General features: G+C 33.3%; 1 long non-coding RNA gene across 1 annotated transcript in view; it reads right to left on the reverse strand.

Annotated features, from left to right (window-relative positions):
• Positions 1-798: 798 nt before the first annotated feature.
• Positions 799-24,042, reverse strand: part of LOC125752501 (uncharacterized) — a 71,092-nt gene continuing 47,848 nt past the window's right edge. The window contains exon 3 of the long non-coding RNA XR_007402144.1: positions 799-935. This is a non-coding gene — a long non-coding RNA (uncharacterized LOC125752501). The remainder of the gene's footprint in view (positions 936-24,042) is intronic.

Below are 24,042 nucleotides of genomic sequence, written 5' to 3' on the forward strand. Positions count from 1 at the left end.
TGGGTAAATAATAAGCCTCACATGAAAAGAGTGAAACTCTGTAAGTCCAGGCAAATGATGAGTCCTTATGTGTCTACAAAATTATGTCTAGAATGATAAGTGGATTTAACAAGGTTGCAGGATAAAAGATTAATATAAAAATCCAGTTATATTTATATATGCTAGCAGTAACAATTAAATATGATATTTAAAAACATTTACGCTAGAATAAAATAAAATATGTACAATATTGGAACAATAAAAAAACTGAAATATTGCTAAAAGATATTGGAAATACCTAAAAATATACCATGTTCATGGATTGGAATACTTATTATTGGTAAGTTAACTGTGCCCAAATTGATCTACAGATTGAACATACTTTCAATCAAACAAATCCCTATCCACTAGTACTTTTTGTAGAAAATTGAAGGGTTTATGGAGAAAGAGTTAGAAGTAAAGATAGAAAGAAATATATGTATTATATAATATACATATATATTATATACATCTGTATAATTGAGGGATCTAGAAAAAGCCAAAAGAAAATTTTGGAAAATACCACTATTTGATTCTAAGACCAGCTATAAAGCTACTTACTATAAGTAAGAATGATACTGGTAATTGATAAATATATACAACAATGTCATTGAATAGATAATCAAGAAACAGACCCATTATTTGTCCATTATATCATAATTAAGCTGAAAAAAAATATATACCTACACTTTAAATGGTCAATTTATGTTTTTAAATGATGCCATAGAGGAAAAGAAAGGTTTTTTTTTAAGATTTTATTTATTTATTCATGAGAGACACAGTGAGAGAGGCAAGAGACACAGGCAGAGGGAGAAGCAGGCTCCCCTCGGGGAGCCTAATGCAGGACTCGACTCAGGATCCCAGGATCTTGTCCTGAACTGAAGGCAGACATTCAACCACTGAGCCATCCAGGTGCCCTGAAAAATAAAGTATTTTTAACACATAATGCTAGAACAACTGGGTAGCCATAGGGAAAAAAAAATCGGCCTCAATCATCATGTCACAACATATGTGGAAATTATTATTCAGCTGGTAGGGAGGCTAAATGAGACAAAGATTATACAACACACATTTTTATATGGTCAAACAGAGACATTCCATGAGGCCAGGCAATTATCCCGGGCATTTACATTTGATAAATGAACTGTATGCCTACAAAAATATTTTTCAGAAACATTAATAGTGAACCTATTAATAATAATAATATCCAATACTGGAAATAGTTTGGATGTCTATTTATAGATGATTGGTGATGTACGTACATTAGAATACCACACAGAAATGAAAAAGAAAAAAGAAGATAACCACACAACTTGAGTTCATCTCAAAGCATTATGCTGAGTGAAAGAAGGCATGCACAAAGATTTATGTTAGTCACAACTCATTGAACCTAATACTTAACATGAATTAATTTTATTGTATATAAATTATACTTCAAAGAATGTGATAAAAGATATTTCAGGGGAAAAAAATCCCATTATAATAAAGTTAAAGTTAAAAGCTAAAGTCAAAACTCTTTATAGTTTCACAGAAATATTTTCACTGAAATATATTTAATTTGAAGTCTTTTAATATTTAAGATGAAAATAGAAATCAAAATCCTATATGGGAAATTCTTAACAACCAGTTTGATTGATTCAGATTTTTTCCAGGGAAAATATTTTTTTCCTTTCAAAAAATGAAATGTTTTTATTTAATAATGAAATTCATGAAACCTGTTAGGTTTCCCTTATTTACTTTAGATACCAGAATGCAGTGACTAAATATGCTTTCAACTATATCAGTGTTTTACTAAATAGATACCATATTTGTTTCCTTCTCATTTTACATTTAAATTAGTGTAAGTATGTATACAAGTACCATATTGTATATGTGAGTTTACTGCAAATACCTTTATACTTTAAGTAGATTAACAAATGCTTTGATTACAGAATTACTTAACAAAAAAGAAAAAAAATTATCAGCATTTTCCTAGTTTTAGTAATGAAATGTCACATGTAAAGGCTTCAGCCTTTTTATGGACAAAATCTTTTATTCTCCAAATATAGATAATATAAAATTCAGTGCTCTGCAAAGTTTGGTGTTTTTTATTTAGAAAAGTTGTCCTGGGGATTAGTGCATTTATTATGTCATTATGTCATATTATGTCACCTCATATATGTCCGGTACTCAAGAGGGAGAGGGAGCAGACTCCACGCTGAGTGGGGAGCCAGACATGGGACTCAATCCCATGACGCTGAGATCATGACCTGAGATGAAACCTAGAGTCAGGCTCACCGACTCTGCCACCCAGGAGCCCCGAAATTCAGCTTTTAATTAAGGTGAAATTTTAGTGCCCATCCCAAATTACCTTTGCTCTCAGCATAATACCTCATTGGTAGTATTACCATTCCATATTACCTTGGCTGGTCATGGTTCTTTACACGGTCAGGAGACTCAGTCATTCATTTCTTTTGGGGTCTGGACCATTCGTCGTCCTGCCTGAATTAGTCTATTGTGGTTTTCCATTGACCTAGATCACGGCATGGTTACTAAGAGACATCCCAAAGAATCTCCTGTGTCCCCGACACAGTCTTCCTTCCTTCTTTGGTACAGTGGCACAATTCTCCTTAGAAACGATCATCAGTGGCCCTAGCCAAGATAATAATATAGTAATAACTCATTGATTTAGTCCTGGGGAACCCAAAGTGACATAGTAATAGTCTTAACTTAAAAACAATCATTATTAATACTTTTCCTTTTTGATAAATTCCTTAGGGTTTATCTATTTAGAACAATGATGTATGTATGTGAATAATATACATATATACGTATGTTATATATCATATTACAATATCCTACGATATAGGAGATATCCTCTCGTATTCCTGACATTGGAAATTTGTGTGTTCTCTCATTCTTAGGGACAGTTACTAAAGGTTTGTTGGTTTTACTAATTTTTTCATAGAAATATTTTTTGGTTCTAAAGATTTTCTCTCTATTGTCTACCTGCAAATCTCTTTCATAGAGTTTTTAATTCTCTTTTAAATTTCCCTTCTAGTTTATGTTTAATTTGTCCTTTTTTTTTTTTTCATCAAGCTTGTGGTGGAATTTGGGTCACTTATTATACATCCTCCTTGTTTAATCATTGGGAGCCATACATTTTCTATTTATTGTTCTAGATTTATTCCACATACTGAGCATGTTGTGCTTTAATTATCATTTAGGTCAAAGTATTTCCTTTTTTTAAAGATTTTGTTTATTCATGAGAGAGAGAGAGGCAGAGACACAGGCAGAGGGAGAAGCAGGTTCCCTCAGGGAGCCCGATGTAAGACTAAAACCCAGGACCTTGGGATCGTGACCTGAGCCGAAGACAGTGGCTCAACCACTGAGCCACCCAGGTCAAAGTATTTCCTAATGTTGTTTGTGATCGACAAATCCTTGACTTATGTAGTAAGTTTACTAATTTCAAAACCTTTGGACATTCTCTAGAGGTCTTATTGTTATTTATTTTTAATTTCATTCTATTTCTGTTAGAGAATCTGTCTATACCTTTTTGTCCATTTGGTATTTACTGAGTCTTATTGCGTAGTCCAGAAACATGAACATTCCCTATACACAAAATAGAGGCGTTCTGCAGTTTTTTGTTGCGGTGTTCTATACGTATCTGTGTTAGATTAGTTTTGTGATAGTGTTTTTTGAATTTTCTATATTTAAATTATTTTTTCCTTTTTCTTCATTACTGAGGTAAGCATTTTAATTCTTCAATTCCGAAGGAGCACTGTTTTATTTTCTCTTTAAGCTCATTATTTTTGTCTCATATCTTTTTAAGTTACTTTATTATACTTTTAGAACTATTTTGTCTTCTTGATGAATTTACATGTCATTGTGAAATCCTCTAGTTTCTGATAATATCCCTTACCTTGGAGTCTATTTAGTTTACCATTAATACAGTTAAGTGTGCTTAGGGTTTACATAATATCTCCTCACCAATGTACTTAGACTTAAAGTGTCTGTAGCATAAATTGATGGTATCTGTTTATTGATTTTAATACATTCTGAGAATGTTTGCTTTTATTATTGGTACTTAGTCATTTTACCTTTAGTATAATTATGTATACAATTGTGTTTAAGTTCACCTTTTTTCATTGATTTTGATCTACCATAGCTGTGATGTGATTCATTTTTCCTTCTATTCTTGAGATGTTTGTTTCCACCTTATACAATTTTTTTTCATCTTGAAGAATTTTCCTTGCTATTTCAGTACTGTGGGGTTCTATTTTTTGTTAAAATGTTTTCATTTGTTATAATTTCTAAAGTATTTTTATTATACATAGAATTCTAGGTTAACAAAGTACATATTTTTAAACAACTTAGTTTCTTTTATTGCCTTTTTTACTGTTACTGATAAGAAACCAGACATTTTTCCTATCTTGCATTTATTTTAATAATGTTCATTTTCTCTGACTGTTTTCATTATTGCATCTTATTTTTGGTTTTAGCAGTTTCTTTGTGATTTGCCTAGGGGTGTGTGTGTGTGTGTGTGTGTGTGTGCACATGCGTGCGCGTGCAGGTGTGTTTAGTATTTTTTTCTCTGTGTGGTTCAGTTTAGATAATTTTTATTGGCCTCCAAAAATGATGTGTTTTATACTAGTAGGCAGACAATTTCAGGTGAATTGCCTTGATCTAGAGTAGAGTTGGTTTTAGGTTTTATTTTGGTGAGTTTATTTCAGTTCTGTCTTTAGTCTTAAACTATACCCCTTAATCCTATTATGCAACCCTTATCCTTAAGGCATGATTTCTGGATTTTCGCTGACACTAAGAGGTTTTTGCCAAGATCCTTTAACTCAGCAGGTTTTGTACTCCTAATCCTGTCTATACAGCTCTGGGTAGCTGCTTTCATCTCTTTTCAGCAATTTTAGACTTCCTGATGTGGTTTCCTGCTGTGTTCCTGCAGGGTGCCCTCTCAGCCTCCTTTTGCACAGTTAGAAAGTCAACCATAGTTTTGAGGTGAAACTGTGTATTGATTGGATGGTTCATTCACCCTTCTGTTTCTTTTAGCTGAGATTCTCCTCTCTTAGTGTGCAGCCACTCTGGAAACCCAGCTTCAAGTTCTGATTCCATAATCCAGTAAAGTATCTTGTATAAATTGAAAAGTTTTGTCCATTATGTTACTTTATAAAATATTTTTTTCTCTTAAGCTTGGTTTCACTCTGATTTTCTGCTTTCATCGGTTTTTCATTAAAGTGTTCAAACTGTTATATTGCATTGTACTATATTTAAGATATAGCATATTACATATTGTATATATTACACGTATGTCATGACATATATAACATATGAAATAATATGTATTTGTAGTTTATATAGTTTATTATCTCTGGAGAAAGGCTAATTAGATATAATTTATTTTGTTATTAATGGAACTTATATTTCTGAAAATCAATTTTTGTTTTAGATTTATTTTAAGTAGAAAAATACTAAATTCATTTCAAAATTAAAATATAATTAATTCCTAACATTCTTTGTGGATGTTTAAAACACAAAATGAAAAATAAAACAATATCAAATAAAAATACTGGCTATGAAATGAATTGATCATATTAATAATGTACTAAATGTTTGGTGCTTTAAGTTTATAAACGTAGTTACCATTTTAATTGTTCTAACAATAATCCTACGAACCAAACACTATAATCTCTTATGTACAGATGACAAAGGGATATCAGAAAAATAAAGTGACCCACCCAGGTTCTATTATTAGGACACAAAGCCTTGACTTGTGCCTGTTTTATAATAACAAATCCAGTGTTGAGACTCAAATACCAAGGACTTTTTCTATGAAGATCTTTTGAAGTGCCTTAAAAGATGGAAGGTTGATAAAACTGTTTCAGTCAAGACAAGGACACATGGGAAATTTTGGATTGGGAAATTAAAAAAAAAAATAGGTGTACCATTTATGAAATCAGAATTTCCTACATTCTAAAACTTGCATCAGGTAGTTTTTATATGGTTAGTGAACAAATAAGAATTTTGTTTTAGTGGTTCAATGGTTGAGCGTCTGCCTTTGGCTCAGGCTGAGATCCCAGGGTCCTGGGATTGAGTCCCACATCAGGCTTCCCACAGGCTCAAGAATTTTGTTCTTTGCAGTTCTTTCTCTGTGGGAGACAATAGCAGTTTGAAAGTGTAGATCCTGTTTTTGTATTTTTTGGGGACTTCATCAAGATAAGAAGCTTTTGCACAGCAAAAGATACCGTCAACAAAACACAAAGACAACCTACAGAATGGGAGAAGATATTTGCAAATGACGTATCAGATAAAGGGCTAGTTTCCGAGATCTATAAAGAATTTATTAAACTCAACAGCAAGGAAACAAACAATCCAATCATGAAATGGGCAGAAGACATGTTCTTTTAAAAATTTTTTAATTGCAGTTAGTTAACATGCAGTGTTGTATTAGTTTCCAGCCTGCAACTAGTGGTTCAACAATTCCCTGCAACACCCTGTGCTCATCACAAGTGGACACCTTGATCCCCATCATCTGTTTCGTCCATCCCTCACTCACTTCCCTTCTGATAACCATTAGTTCTCTATAATTAACAGTCTGTTTGTTGAGGTGTCTCTCTTAATTTTTCCCTTTGCTTGTTTGTTTTGTTCCTTAAGGTCCATATATGAGTAAAATCATATGGTATTTGTTTTTCTCTGACTGGTTTATTTCACTTAGTAATTGTATTTCCTATTTTTAAGCACTTGGAAACCTTGGGAAGGTTCTCACTTTTTACTCCAGATGAAGTCTTTCTTTTAATGATGAAATTTGGCAACCACTCTTTTCCCTGATCCTAATTCCTCTTCTTCCACTTCTCCTTCTGCAGTCACCATTTTTCAATGAAATCTGAATATCTGGGATATTGCCTGCACACGCACGCACATACACACACACACAACCTGCATTTTCATGCATCATCCTCTAAATAAATGAGAATAAATCCTTTAAATAAATGAGATTCCTTCTTTGTAGCTTTGCTTGGGACTAAAGATAAGTGTGGGGAGAGGAAAAAGAAGTCTGTGAAAATCCAAAATGTTATGCCCTGCATACTAAGCTCAGACACACACACACATGCACACGCACACATACACATTTGCTACTACTTTTAGTTCTAAGAAGAATGTGCTTCAAAATAAAAGAAATTCATCAGTGTTAAAAAATCTCTGCAGATAATGCTTCACCTGAATTACCTTCTTCAATAATTCAGATACTATCATGACAGCAGTGAGATCTGCTGAGGCAGATTGTTCTGCAAGATTTGTTATGCAAACCTGTGTTCTTTTGGAGTTTGGGAACCTATCTTTCCTGTCCTTTTTTTTTTCTTTTTTTTCATCCTTATTGTTGTTAAATGAAATATGCTTTCTTCTTTGTTTCATTTTCATACAACTGGGTAAAAAGCCAAAATAACTAATTGTTTATGACTATTCACTAATTATTTTACAATATAAAAACTTACATTTTGATTCTCATCTCACATCCATAGTCTAAGAATAAGTCCTAATCTATATCCTCTCATTATCTTTGTGTAGGATTGTATTTGTGCAGGCTTATTTTTGTTTCCCATTCTTGACTTATGGGGTGGGGGAAAATAAATATATAGGAAAAGCTGCAAGTTTAAAATTTTACATGCAAATGTAAATTAATATTATCGTTCAACTGTAGTGGCTAAAATTGATTTATAGGGTATCTAGGTGGGCTATTTAACACACACAGCTATAACCGTACCATCAATATATTGAAGAGAATGATGTTTGGTGAGTCAGTTAGTGTTTTACCTTGCACAGGGGAGGGAATTAAATATTTTTAGGATACTTGAACTTCTATTTAATAAGATGCCAAAGATAGATGCATGTTTTCAGTTTTGAACTCTGTTGTCACAGTATTTCAGATTCATTGTAGGACACAGTGTAGAAATTAAACTAGTCTCTGGATAAGGACACAGCTAACTAGACAGTGGCAACAACAATAAAGCTCAAAACTGCTGAACTTTTGCATCTAGATGTCCCATACATTACTCTTCTCAACATGCTTAAAGTTTAATTAATGACAGCTCCCCCCCAAAAATCTGTGATGTCTAATATATTTCTGAATACCTAAAATTTTGATGCTGAAACCAAAAATATTATTCTTATCCTTGATTCCTCCCTCTTTCTCAGATGTCATTTCAAATGAGCCAAAACCCCTGTCTTATATTTCCTGATCATTTTTCTAAAGCAGGCTCTTCTCTCCTTCCCTACTGTTACCACCTGGGGCCAGATCCCCCTAACTGTTGTGAAAACTTGTTAGTTGAGCTCTTAGCCTTCAATTTTGTCTGTCTGTTTCATTTCCACAACAGCAGTAAGTTATTCTAAGGAACTGTGGAGGCTCTAAGCAAATGGCTATCTGAGACTGGTTTATAGTTTCAAAATGCTTGATAACAAGAGAACTTGTGTGTGAAACTGCATTTGTATTACGTTTGTAATAAGATTTCAAAAATATTAAATATTCCCTCAAAGAATAGAGGAGACTATTTGAAGTGGGTGAAAGGCTGTTAAATTCCCGCAGAAAACCCTTCAAGCCATAGCTGCTAAGAAACACATCTTCTCCCCATTTCTGCCTCCTGCTCAGATCCCTTTAGCAATGCCCTGTTATTCTCAAATCGCGTGGTTCAGAAGACTCTTTGAGAGCTGACGTCTCCATCAACATCTTAGTTTCTTAGCACATCTCTTCCTCCACTTGCTCTGTCTGCCTCACACAAATATAGCCACTTGCATTACTGTAAATAGGATACAGCCTTTGAACATTGTCTTCCCTCCGCCTAGAACACACTCCAGCCTGGCTAACTCTTCGGTAATTAAACAAATGACAGATTTCAGCTACACTATACACTCTTAACAGACCCTAACACTTTGAAACTGCAGGTGTGTAAATATACACACACACACATATTTATACTTCTATATGTATATATAAATATACATAATAAACATTTATATACTACCTGTAATAAATGTGCGTGTGTGTGTGTGTGTGTGTGTGTGTAATGCCAACACTTATGCAACTAGCTATGTACCAAACTCTAGTAGTGTTTTCCAGAATTGTGTCAGGAAGAACAAAAGAAGGAAGAATAAATTAGTATGATCAATATAAGAAAATGAAAGCAGATAAAGAGACAGAACATTTTGTTCCGCTGTAGTCACATAGCTCTGCTTGATGACCACCCTCGAGAAAAACATTAAAGAAGGAAGACAAAGTTGTAAGAATTCTGTTATTCTGTATTTTGGAGACAAATAGTCTGGTGCTAAGAGAAAAGCCAAAGAAAATCTATAAGGGTGGAGGCGTCTCTACCTCTGACTTGGAACTGGAAGGGATTCCAAGACTTGCTATTTTCCAGTGCACAGTATTTAGCCGAAAGAATGAGCTAAAATCAAGGGCCTAATGTTAGAGCATGCATGGTGTGCAAAGACATTGGTCAGGGAGCTGTTGTAAAAGACCAAGTGGCATAGATCAGCGACTTAGACTAGGGTTGTAACAATGGAAAAGACTAGAAATGCTTGGATTTGACATAATTTTTTAAAACAGAATCAGTAGTTTGTCCTAACAAATTAGAGTCCGTATGTGAAAAGATGAGACTCCAACTTACTGAATCTAAGCAGCTGGTTGTATTCTGAGGTTGTGAGACAAGTAGCATAAATTGCTAACTGTCTAACCAATACACAGTCTAGCTTTCTGTCTTAGTAATAGATCCTCACATTTTAAAATAGATTTCAAAGGATATGTGGAGAGCAATGTCTGAGAAATTTTATTCTATCAACATAGTCTTGGTGAAAATAAGCAAGACTAAAGTTAAAAAATCTCCACAGAACAGTTACAATGATTAGCTGCACCAACACCTAATTCTCACTCACCAAATTCTATCTTCATAGAATTTTTCTCTCACTTTCCCTGTTCCAAGGATCTGTTTTTAAACATAAAATGAATATTTCCACCTCTTCTCAACCCCCTACAACAGCCTGGATATAACCAGTTTAAACTTGTTTTCTGATTCTGTCCAATTCTTTTTATGCATTTTTCTCAGAGATGTAATATTTTGATTAATTCATTTTTAGTACCTTGCTTCCAATCTAAATTAAAAACAACATCATTTTTGCTCACATGTCATAGGAGTCGCATGACCACAACTAACTTTGGAGGTAGAAAACTATAATTCTCCTCATGCACAAAGAAGGATCAGAAATGCTGTGGTTTTGTCTTCCACAATTAGACCATATTTTTTGTGGTATTTTCTTAGTTTATTTGAGTACCATGGGATAATCCGCCTATCATTCTACTTTAAGCGTGCATACCCAGCCATCAATTAAAAAATTTAATGCAAAAAATTTAATGTAAAACATTTAAGGTAAACTTTAATAAAATAAATAAAGACATATTCAATAATAATAGTCTCCAATATTCTGAGATTGAAAAATTAATATTATTTTGTTAAAAATTGAACTCCAAGTATACCTTTAATTCCCTTCACCTATTTCACCCATCCCCCTACCTACTTTCTTTCTGGTAACACCTGCTGTTCTCTATAGTTGGAAAACAAATATTAGAATATTAAAACTAATTTTTTGCTCAGTGTCATAAAAGGAATAGATAAAGATGAATAAAAATCTGTAAATAACACACTGTTTCCACTAGATTTTTAAAAATGTTGAAAGTCGTTCTATTATTAGCAATTAATTAAGGAGGCTTGAACATACTTTTGTGAAAATGTGTTTAATTAATCTTGATCATTGTATTGATTTATTTTCAGGATAGTACAGATGATGCATAGTATCCCAAAATCTTATAATGTTTTTCAATCAGGTTTCAGATAGAAAGAAAATGAGATATTGTGGAGAACAGAAGAGTTACACGGTCTGGATTATGGTTTAGCTGCTTTGTGAAGAGGAGACTGAAGGATAACAGTTATGATAGTGTAGAGACATGTTAGTGAGCCTTTCAGATAATAAAGGGGAGAAATGATGGTGACTTGAACAAGATTTCAATATACATTGATGAGCATAATTTAAGTGAGAATTTGTCTAAATTTCTGAATAATTTTAATCAAATTACAGTATATTCCTGCAATATAGATGAGTAAGACAATAAATATGTACAGCTATTCAGATCATGGCTTCAATGTTTAATTTAGAATGCATAGATACAGTTGTGAGATGAAATAGATTTGATATATTAGTATAATGAATATGAAAATTATATAATTTTATACTCACATGATCAAATTTATGTCCATTTACATCCACATATCAAACTTATGACAAAGGATTTTCAGTATTTTATTAGTAATTTAATGATGACTTTAGAGTCAAAGACTTAATGGGCCTATTTCAGAACGTTCAAAAAGAACTATTTTGAAGGGGTTCTCAAAGAGCTTATTGTCAAATTTTAGCATTACAGTGAAGATTACTTTTTAGTCTAAAACATTTTAATCGTTTGAAAAGCTTCTCTAAGTCTTCAAAACATTCCATAAAATCTGAAGTTGTTGAAACATTAAGAGATAAATTGCTTATCAGTTTGAGAGCAGGTGTCTGAATTACTGAGGACTAGAGAAATACAAATTAAGTACAAATGTTAACTGCTCTATAAACCTGAATGTTTTGGCGAAGTGATTATATGCACTTTTGTTACTGTCAAACCCGAAAGATAAATCTAAAATGGAAAATTTTGTACAGATTTTCCTTTAAGTCTTGGTGTGCATGTGAATTGTATATGTGTCCACGTGTGAGTGTGATTTAAATGGTTGACAATAAAAGACTGATCCTTCAATTTTAAATTGTCTAATATCTTTGGCACTAATGACACGGAGGTCTATACAACTTTGTGCTTATGACTAACACTATATTTTGCACTTAGAAATTTGCTAAAAGGATAGATCTCATAATAAGAGTTGTTACTAAAATAATAAAAACACTATGCAGAGTAACTCTGCCAACAATTATCAGACAGTGTCCAAAGAGACCTAGAGATGATTGATTTTTTTATTGAGGCTCTTAGGTTATAGGCTTCCCTGCTTACCTTGACCTGAGTCATTAGGGGCAAATATAAAACACAATTTAATTCAGTGAAGTCACTGCTTTTTTTTCCCCCCATTTTTTAAATGTGAATATATAAGTTTCTCTGGAAGACATTGTCTCTGTTGCAGATTTATTTTTGTAAAATCCTCTAGGCTAAATATGTTATTTAGATATATACTTTTAGAAGTCCTCCCGAGTTATACCTCTCATACTAATGTAGGTTTTCCCTTTCCACTCATCCTCTTTCATCTCAGATGTCTGGCCTAAACTTACCTTTATCTAAGTTTTGACTGTTAAGAATTTACTTGTATTTTAATAGCTAATGTACAATAAGATTTTAGTTACATGGAAGTGAATGTATTCTAAATAAATGTATTTCCCCAAAATGTACCAGTAACACAGAACAAATATAGCCCCATTATTTTTGAAGGATATATATGTATGTGTGAATGTATGTATAATATGTATAAATGTGTAAATAGATATGATTTTATATATATATGTATATTTACATATTTACATACACACATATACACACACTTTTAATTCCCAGAGCAGCAAAAACTCAATCTATTTATGGGGTAAAAGGAGATAAAGCATCCGAAGTTTTTTAAAAAAAGCTTAAATATATAAAATGCATAATTAATATGTATACAATTTCATTACAACATTTATATTAACATTTAAGCATTAAATTACATAACATTTCATAGTTAAGAAATTTTAGGCAAACACACTTGAAGAACTCATACAAAAAGTAGTATACTTTTTAAACTTTTCATCTAAAAGCTACTACAATTAATATTCTAATTTAGTTCAGTAACAGTTATGATTCTTAGAGATTCCTGAAACATTCTGATGATTTCAAATTAGTATGTTTACACTAACCAGAGATTACCAATGAGGATTACCTTAAACTCATTTTCACAGGGCTATAGATTAACAACTTTGATTAGAAAATCTATACCTTATGGATATAAATGCAATATATGTATGAATACAGTGTATGTATAAAGGACTCCTTAACTGGGTTATTGCTTAATTTAGAAATTTTATAATTTAATTTAGAAAAAAAATCAATAAAATTTGTTTTGTTTTATTTTTTGAAACAAGTTAGCTGGTTATTTAGAACCTTTTGCATTGCTATTATTTGGGGGAAAATGTAATTTCTTGTCATTTTTCTGTAGAGAAACTGGCATATGAAAACTGAAAACAACACAAATAGGACCAAAAGCCATTGAAATATAACTTCTGAATACATAAACTTTGAAAGTCAATAAAATTATTCTTTTACTTCATTATTCCAATTGAGGAATACCACAGGTTGTAAAACACAACCTTAAAAAAAAAACCTTTTTTTTTAGATTAAATATTAACCATTAACTGTCCATTGGTAAATGAATCAATGGCACACTATTTTTTGAGAAAGCCACAGGAGAAACACCAGTACTTTGCAGTACCAGCTTTACAGTGGTCTTCCTACTATAAGTGTTAGTGTTATACAAGAGTGTAAACCTAAACTTTGCATATTATATAATTTGACATAAATAAAGAGTAGATATTTTAAATTGAGAGAATTCAGGATATATTATTCATCATCGTTTTCTTAAAGTTCTGGAGATGTGCCAGCTAAAGTTGTCAAATGAATACAGTAATAGATTATTTGCAAAATAAATGTTCTTCATCTGCTTAATACAGTTGTTTCTAGACTCCAACATCATAGCTTGTGTAAAGTTTCTTACTGAATTTTAACCTACAATGCACACACACTCTCTCATATACAAGAGGTTGAATTCCATTATTCACACTGTGGGAAATATTGCTTAGATTCCATGTTTGCAAAGAGAGGGAGAAGAGAGAATAGCCAAAAATAAGATTTAAAAGATATGAGACAGGGACACCTGGGTGGCTCAGCGGTTTAGTGCCTGCCTTTGGCCCAGGGCGTGATCCTGGAGTCCAGGGATCAAGTCCCACATCGGGCTCCCTGCATGGAGCCTGCTTTTCCCTCTGTCTGTGTCTCTGCCTCTCTCTCTCTCTCTCTTTGTCTCTCATGGATAAATAAATAAAATCTTTAAAAAATAAATAAAATAAATAAATAAAAGATATGAGACATAAGAAATAAAACCAATGTAATTACTGGTAGTTGGGATGCTATTGATGTCCTATTTCCTGATCTGGATGTTGGTGTGTAGTTGTGTTAAACTTGTGAAAATTCATGATTACACTTCAATTTAGAGTTTTAAAAAATACTTTTAGGAATCAGTCTCCAATCTAAAGGAAAAATAGTATAAATTATTTAAAAGGACATTTTCATATCTTTTAGAAATAGTAACAGTAACCCACGGACATTTAAATATATTGTTACCAAAGAATGTGGAAAAATCCATCGCTACTGGTGGTTACATAAACTGCAGCAATATCTTCTCTATAGGCCTCTATAGGCTTACCAGATAGCAAGTTTTTGTCAACATCAGGTATTCAAAAGTGGGGTAGATTTTTAATGAAAGAATGAAGTAGGGGTCACCTGGGTGGCTCAGTGGTTGAGTGTCTGCCTTTGACTCAGGTTGTGATCCCGGGGTCCTGGGATCATGTCCCACATCAGGCTTCTCACAGTGAGTCTGCTTCTCCCTTTTCTCATGGCCCTGCCTCTCACTGTGTGTCTCTCATGAATAAATAAAATCTTTTTAAAAATGAATGAAAAAAAAAAAGAATGAGATAAGTGTTTTGATTAAATGAACTTTAAGGTCTCCATCAACCTAATTTTCTGTATTTAATTAATTAATCTTAAAACACAGTAACAAAATAATTCCTGGGGCTTTTTTCCATAACAGTTCTCCTGGGGCACCCGAGTGGTAAAGTCAGTTGAGGGCTCAACTCATGATTTCAGCTCAGGTCATGGTCTCAGGGTTGTGAGATCGAGCCCCACATTGGGCTCTGTACTGAGCGTGGAGTCTGCGTGAGATTCTCTCCCTCTCCTTCCTCTTCTGCTCCTCTCCCCAGCCCATGTATGTTCTCTCTCTCTCAAATAAATAAAAATTTAAAAAAACAAACTAACCAACAAATGAGAGTTTTCATTACACATACCGAATGGTGTTGAATACTAGAGACTGTAGTTAGTGCTATTTTTTGCCCAAAAGTCATCTTTCTACATGAATATGTATGCATCCATATATATTAAATGTATTAGATGTATATAAGGTATATAATACATCTGAATTTGACCCATAATAAATACTGAGGCCAGTTTTATTATCATCACATCACTATCATCATCATCATCATCATCATCATCATCATCATCATCACCATTCCACTTGACATTTTGTTGATTCTTATTTGACAAAAGATGGATAGAGTATCTTAAGTTGTCCGGTCTAGATTAAAAGGCTATGGCTTGAATACTTGATGAGGAAAATTCTCTCTGTTACACTAGGTGGAACAAGGAATCGGCTTTCCCCAGAGGCCACCTGCCGCTCAGATGTCTTGTGACCATGTGGGAAACTAACCATGGGATCAAATATGTCTTGTCTGTCACAAGGTGGCACAGTGAAGATATGGAAGGTACCTCGATTGTTAGTGACACTGTTGAGCTGGTTATGTAACCAACCCTGGATTCTCTGCCCTCTTTCCTGAAGATTTTGTTAGGTGGGATAATAACTTAATCTACTGTTTAAGCTTGATAGAGTCAGAAATTATGATAATTATGTAGAAAATCTTCCTGATACTGAGACTAAATTTAACTATTAGATTTTTCTCTCATAAATTGCATGACTGTATGAAAATAATGAATTCTATTTGAGGCTTGGTTTACTCAACTGTAAAATTATTTAGCCTACCCATCCCAACACAAAAGTATGTAATGTGTTCTGTAGACACAATGATCAAATTTTGTTAATAAAAATCAGTATGCATAGAAGAAGCTTTTGTGAACCACTTGAGCAATTTATGATGCAAATTACAGATTTTTTCCCTCCATTCCTCAGAATCAAATATATTATGGTCTTATAGTTCCTCAAATTTCTGATGAAGACTGCATCTGAGATGATAAAATTCTAGTTATGTTAGCTATTTCTTTTTGGTTGAAATAACTATAGATTAAGAGACCATCAAACTCGAACACGTTTCTCACAATATCCCACCTCAATCTCCAAAGCATTTGATGAGCCTCCTGGATAAAAAAGCTAAAGGAATCATGTTTTTCTTTGACATCCAAGAACAGATGTGCATGATGGCTATCTAGGGTGAAATGTAAATATGAGTACCTATATATTACACCTGCCTTTTTGTCCCCCCCTCAAGCATTCTCAGTTAGGTTTTGGAGAGTGCTGTCCACAATCACAATATCACCATCTGCTCTTTTACCCAGCTGTACCAAATTTTACTGAACTAAATGGAGCTTGTATAATGGATTTTGCATTGTAATTTATTTAATTTTATAGTTTAAATCAAAAGGAGCAAGAGTAATGAACCTGCTACTTTCATCTTTTTTTTTTATAAAGATAATCTTGCTTTTCCACTTTCATCAAATTCCCTTATTAGCTTTGATGTAGATTGTGAGACAAGCTGTATCAGTGTTTCTTTCTCTTGTCAAGACTTACATCTGTTGACCTTTGAAGACTCCGTATTCTTTGAAAAGTATCTACTCAAGAAAAAAACTCATAATAAACTCACAAGATAGACACACTAGATACAAAACAATCAGCTCTACAAAATGTCAACTGCTCATAAGGACAACATAAAATCTACTTTTGACTCTGAGATGTACTCCGAGGAGGGAAAACCAAAAGGGCATGTTACTACTCACATTAAGGGTTGTATATACACCTAAAGGCAGTATTTCTCTGCCATGTAATTAATTTCGTGATAATAATAATGATGATGATGATACAAAATTAAATGCTTTTACATTGCTGAGTAGAAAAATAGTTATAACTAATCTTTTAGGCAACAATTTTTCTTATAAAACTTTACTTAATCTTGTGGAGTGATAATATGAATTATCTGATTCCTAATTCCAAATACTTATAGCTCTGCTTATTACATGGTATTGCGGTCTTATTTTTGTCCTATATTTTGGTAGCCTTTTCTCCATTAAACCTCAGGCTTTTCATGATTTAGAGATATGACACATAGTGCATTATCTCTTTGTTTCTCTTCTCTACCTACAAATTTTTTATCAAATTTTACCTATTTTAAGAAAATGTCTTTACTATGCAAGCTGATTTTCTGATTATGAATCTTTAGAATTTTCTGTTGTGGCTTGAAGATAGATATTTAATTTAAAATTTATATGTATATATGCACATCACATAAATACAGTGACTATTCAGAATAAAGACTATTATATTCATGTTTAAATCACCTAAATCTTTGAATAATACCTGAATATATTTAGACATCCAGTTAATTATTTAGACTCTTATGCAAATCTAATTTATTTGGATTTTAATTTCTAATGATGTTTGAAAATATCATTTCTCTATTCAGGTTTTGTTTCAGGAAAAAACTCAGCTTATAGTGAAGTTAAGGGACTAGTCAGAGCTACACTACATACCAGGAAACAGGTTTTATTTGTAGGTCTTTACTCTTTGTGACCATGACTAAATCTATGGGCCATTAAATACATTTCCATCAAAATCAACCATTTTGTCTTTTGGCGGATGAATGATAGAACTTTCGTAACACATGACCGCCCTTGCATACTGCTCAGAATAACCTTAAGAAAGGTTGTTGGCTATGTTGTACACAAATTGCTAAACTTTACAACCCTGGGTCTCTGCAAACTCCAGTGAACTTTCCACACCCAGGCCAACTTAATCTTCCTAAACCATGTTGCTGCCAACTGCCTTATTTCACAATGTAGCATTCCAGCTTCTGAAAATCTTTAAGCAAAATAATAATAAATATTTTTAGCACACATTTATCAAGCCCATTAGGTAACAGGCGATGTTCTAAATGCTTGAGGTTGATTATCTGATAAAATACTTGTAAAAAATTAAAAGATAACCATCTTTTTACTATTATCCTCATTTTAAGGAGACAAAGGTCATAATTGTAGAGTCTGAGAAACATCCAAGATCACACTGTTGTTAGGAGGAAGATAGGCTTTGAACCAAGCTGTCTGACTGAGTAGTAAGCAGGTAATCCTGTTCTTCATTTTGGTGGTGGAGAGGGAGACACTGATTTGTAATGTTTAAGAATTTCTGTGTCATAAATATACCTGCCGTTTTCAATTTCAAGCTACCAAGATGATGTCCCTGAATGAAGACTTGGGAAACGATGTATGCACTGGCTCTTAAGAGCCTTAGATGACTTCAAAAACAAATTACTTTGATCTTGTAAGCAAATCCCATTCTACCACAACATGGAATCTTGCTTCTCTCATTTCCTCTATTTAAATATTGCCAGTTTTATTCCTGGGAAACAAGGATGATTTAGCACAAGTAAACCAATCAATGTGATATGCCACAATAATAGAATGAAAAATAATAACAATATGATAATTTTAGTATATACAGAAATGAATTATTTGACAAATTAAAACATGGTTTCCTGATTTTAAAAACCCTCAACATATTGTGTATAAAATATATTAACATATGTTAACTTAATAAAGTCATTACATACATGTAAGACCACAGCTAACATCATACTCATTGGTGTAAGATCAAAAGCTTTTCTCTAAGATCTGGAACAAGAAAAAAGTACCCTCTCAATACACTTATTCAAAAAGTACGGGAAGTCTTAGTTAGCTAAAGCAGTCAAACAAAATAATGAAATAAAAGGCATCCAAATCAAAAAGGAAGGAGTAATATTGTCATTATTTGCAGTTGATGTGATCTTAGGTATAGAAAATACTAAAGACTAAGCCAAAAAGTTGGAACTAGTCAACAAATTCCGTAAAGCTGCAGGATATAAAATCAACATACAGAAAATGATTGCATTTCTATACTCTAACAAGAAGACATCTGGAAAAAAAAAGTCTCACTCACAGTAGTATCAAAAATACAAATATCAATAAATGTAGCCAAGGAAGTAAAAGATGTACAATGAAAGCTACAAGACTTTGAAGAAAGAAGTAAAAGACACAAATGGAAGGGTATCCTATGTTCATGGATTAGAAGAATTAATATTGTTAAAATCCCCATGCTATCCAAAGCCATTTACAGATTTACTTCAATCCCTATCAAAATTACAAAGCATTTTTCCCAGAAATAGAAAAGAAAATCTGAAACTTGCATGGAGACACAAAAAATCCTGAATAGCCAAAGCAATTCTGAGGAAGAACAAAACCAGAGGCATCACACTTCCTAATTTCAAACCATACTACAAACTACAGTAATGAAACATACAGTATGGTTCTGACATAGAAATAAATACATAACCTAATGGAATAGTGCTGGGAGACCAGAAATAAACCCATGCATGTATAGTCAATTAATATTTGACAAGGGAGCCAAGAATACTCAATGGAGAAAAGATAGTACTGAAAAATGGTGCTAGGAAAATTGGATAGGCACATTGCAAAAGAATCCTGAAAGTTATGATTCAAATTGCATTGGACTTCGTGGGCAACAAAAGAAACGTATGGCACAATTTGAAACCATTTAGGTCTCCTATCTGAATTGTTGTAATGAAGGAAAAAAAACCTATCTTGGGACTTTTGAGTTATGATTTAATCTAGTCTATACCATTTTTAATTTTTCATGATTTTATTTTTTAAATATTTATTTATTTTTTATTGAAGTTCAATTTGCTAACATATAACCATTTTTTAGAAAGCCTTAATATGAATAAAATAGCTGTTACAGAGTTACTGTTTGATACTTACTGGTAACATTTCTTACTGCCAATTATTTTAAGAACCATTTTAATTTAAATATTTAATTCTCTAGTATAATGTCTCCTTTAATGTTTTAAATAACTATGAAGCATTAATTTTCTTTTGATGTTTCATTGAATAAAAAAGATATTTAAAGGCTGCTCTTCACATATTATGTATTTGTTAGAAAATAATAGAATTCACTATATCCAAGCTAATGAGGAGTGGATACATTAAACTATTCAAATAGAGACTCATCCTTCTCTCAGAGGTAAACAAGGGAGGTCATTTAGGTGAAATTCTATTTTTAATCATTGTGAGAACATAATTAATTTCTTGATTCTATCCCTTAAGAAGATAAATAGCCTCAATCATAAATATTGTATTTTTCAAATTAAAACCATTTTATTCATGCACATATATAAATATAAGTTATTTCAATGTCATTTGCAAATGCATTAATCAAATTCTTTATGTGCTACAGGGCACTGCAAAGTAATAAGTCTGTTGTATTTCTTACCAAGGCAAAGGTTTGCTAACACACATTTTGAATGAAAAGCCTGCTTGCTGCTTAGGTTCCTTTTGTTTTAAATATGGCTTGGAGTAAGTTTTAGACTACATAGTTTAAAAAATAAAACTTGTAATGAAGATAAACATTAAAATTTTATTAAAAATAAAACTTTTAATGAAGATTATTGCAATATGGTATTGTCTTGGTTATTAATATATTACAAAGTTAAACAAAATAATCTAGAGATGGAAAATAACCATCCCTAGAGAGCCACTACCTCTCCCTCTTATCCTAATACTGGATATTGTTAATCAATTAGAGTACCCTCTGAATGAACTCATGTGCCAGCTTCCATTCCTCATCCACACTGAAATCATGATAGTCCTTACCCGTCGGTTAGAACTATCTTGTGAGATCAAACCTATTTGCTATCTTTGTGGTGGTCAATTATAAGGTGTATTGCATGTATATGTTATTTTTTGTACTCTGTGGTGACATAAATATAAGAATGAATCACTTAAAAACGTGTAAGAGATTCAATAGTCTGTAATAATATGTTATATTCAAATATATTCTTTTTAGTGAAGTAGATAGGATATCATTGCAGCTCCTATGCCTACATGTAAACATAATCCAAATTATGTGTGACGGTTTGGAAATCCTGGATTAAAGAAGAGGCTTGGGAAGATGTTCTCCATTCAAAGGCAGGAAAGAGAAGAAAAAAAAATGAAAAAAACAAAACAAAAAAAAAAAACAAAGGCAGGAAAGATCACCCCCACGCCCCAATATGCATTGGTGTGACATTAGGTCATTTTAGTGTTTATTGAGCACATGTGATATATACTCTGCTAGGTGATGTTTCATAGAAATATTTAATACTTAGAAAATCTGAGGAGGTATCTTTATTTTATACATGAAAAAAATGTGGTTAAGGGTAGACAATTATCAAACACTACAAAACTAAAGTAGACAGGGGACACCTGGGTAGTTCAGTCGATTAAGGGTCTGACTCTCAGCTCAGGTCGTGTGAGATGAAACCCTGAGTTGAGCTCACACTCATGCTCAGAGACCTTCTTGGAACGTCTCTCTTTCCCTCCCCTTCCCCTTACCTCCTTGCCTGAGTACACGCTCTCTCTCTCTCTCCCCCAAATAAATAAATAAAATATTTAAAAATAAAATATAAAGCTAAGATAGATACAGTGTTAAAAATTAGGCACTTTAGTTCTCCATCATATGTGTGTATGTAGATATAGATATATAGATATAGATACATACATATAGATAGCACACCCAGAAACACAGTATAGTCTTTGCTTTTTTTTTAATATTTTATTTATTTATTCATTAGAGACATAGGGAGACAGAGAGAGAGAGAGAGAGGCAGAGACACAGGCAAAGGGAGAAGCAGGCTCCATGCAGGGAGCCCAACGTGGGACTCGATCCCGGGTCTCCAGGATCACACCCTGGGCTGGAGGCGGCGCAAAATCGCTGAGCTACCCGGGCTGCCCCTAGCCTTTGCTTTAAACTGAAATGCACACATTGATGGATAAAGTAAAATGGAAACCTCTAGGAGGGATTATTTATTTATGTTTATTTGTCACTATTCCATTGGGGTCATGGGTATTCAAAGGTCGTGGGGGAATGTAGGCAGAATGTTTTATTCTAGTCTATCTTAACTACATCAACCTCTCAAATTAAATTTACCCCACATGCTGACCCATACACCTGCACATCCTATATGACCCACACACCCCTATACCTTTATGCTCAGTGAACCTTCTAGCTCTGATCTCACGTTTGCAGATTCCCATTCCTTATGGCATAAATAACAGACAAAGCAGTGTCTCTCCTCAGACCACAGCCCTTCTTATATTGGGCTTTGAAACTACTGTAGCAATATAGGGTGAAAGGCAAGGAGCTGAAGCAGTTAGAAAACACTGCCTAAATAAGCAAAAGTCAGCCTCTTTCAGGGTATGTAAAAATGAAATAACAATTTTAAGAAGAAAAGAAAGAACTTTCTGAAACTTTTGTTCCCTATACGTGATTTTGATTTCTCTATTAGGCTCTATTTACAATAGAGCCTGTCACAAATAGGGTCCGAATCACTTCATGTTCCCACTCCACAATTCCAGAGGTTCACAAAGGATCAAGGAGTGGTACCATCAACCCCCTGGGGTTCCCCATTAAACTCCTCATTCTGCTAGTCAGTCTTCACATAATGCCACTGTTTTCTCTTTGCTTGATCACAAAACTTTTCTCTAAATATATATTTATTCTTTATAGCAACATAAAATATCTTATTTTTTCATATTCCATGACAAGTGTCATCATTGGGGGGTCTCTCTCAGGCCTCTGAGCCTGAATACTTTACACAGACGGCATTCTACCTGCTTACTCTTGCTAACTTCCCACTTGCAGGGGGAACCACTACTCATTCTCTCCGGTATATCTCAAGGTCTCTAGCTAAGGGCATCGATCTGTGATCCACTCCTTTCCAGTTTAAATTTCTTTATTATGGTCTTTCACACAGTGGTGTTCCCTTCTTTAAATAACTCCATTTTTTGAAACTCTCTCTTGCTTGCGATAATATGATTAATATCCATGGGTGATATATAATAGGTGCTCGTTAATGTTTAGTGAGTAGATGCTTTTCTTAATGAAGTAATGCTTAGTAATTCTGAAGTGAAGAAATTAATCCCAAAATATTGCAAGATAGATTTTGTTCAAAATTATATATGCCAAACGTGTAAATATTTTTAATTTTCTCATGATTCATAACACCCCTCTCCCAGACTTGTATTGAAAAAAAACATCATAACAATGTTCTTGAAGGAATCTCTCCTATGTAGACAGTTATTCTTGTGCACTATTGAAAGGTGCTTAGTTTACATCAGCTTCAACTTGACGTGGTTCCTTCCTCCTAGTGTTTATATTTTGTTTGCAATAGAAGAGGTAAGCCACGGATGTGAAGGAATTTATAGTACAACAGGGTATCCAGTGAGCAATGCGGTTCTATTAAACAAAGCATATACTTATTTTCTATTATGTGCTAAGAACTGTAATAGGCCTTAACATATGTCTTGTCCTGGAGAACCTCACAGTTATTGTAGTTTATAGGTTATTACAGAAGCTGTACAGAAGAGGCTCAGGTTTTACTACAGAAAATCATAACACGATATTTCATATATTGTAATAGAGGGATCTAGAAAGTGTTACAGGGGCACAAATAAGGGAGGAAATGAGGGAAAGATCAAATACTCTGAGTTAATTCATAGGCAAGAGTAATATGGGAAATTTTCATGGTGCAAAAACAGGAGTTGGATCCTAAACAGTAGGTAGGATTTGAATAGAAGGTGAATATTTTCCAACAAAAAAAGGAATATAATCTCTAAAAGGATAGTAAACGTTAAGCCATGGTTCAGAGAATAGAGGGCAATCATTTTGTTGACTGTTAAGATATTGTGTAAATAAAATACAGGAAGTGATATGAAAATATTAGGTGGCAGTTGCCTTAACACCAGATAAAAGAGATTAAAGTTACTGAATGCCAAGGGGCAACGCAGGCGATAAGCCATGGTCACCTGAGAAAGATACGATTTTCCTGTAACATTCTCTGGATGCT

This window comes from Canis lupus, chromosome 14 (assembly GCF_003254725.2).
Source record: "Canis lupus dingo isolate Sandy chromosome 14, ASM325472v2, whole genome shotgun sequence".
NCBI classification, from domain to species: domain Eukaryota; kingdom Metazoa; phylum Chordata; class Mammalia; order Carnivora; family Canidae; genus Canis; species Canis lupus.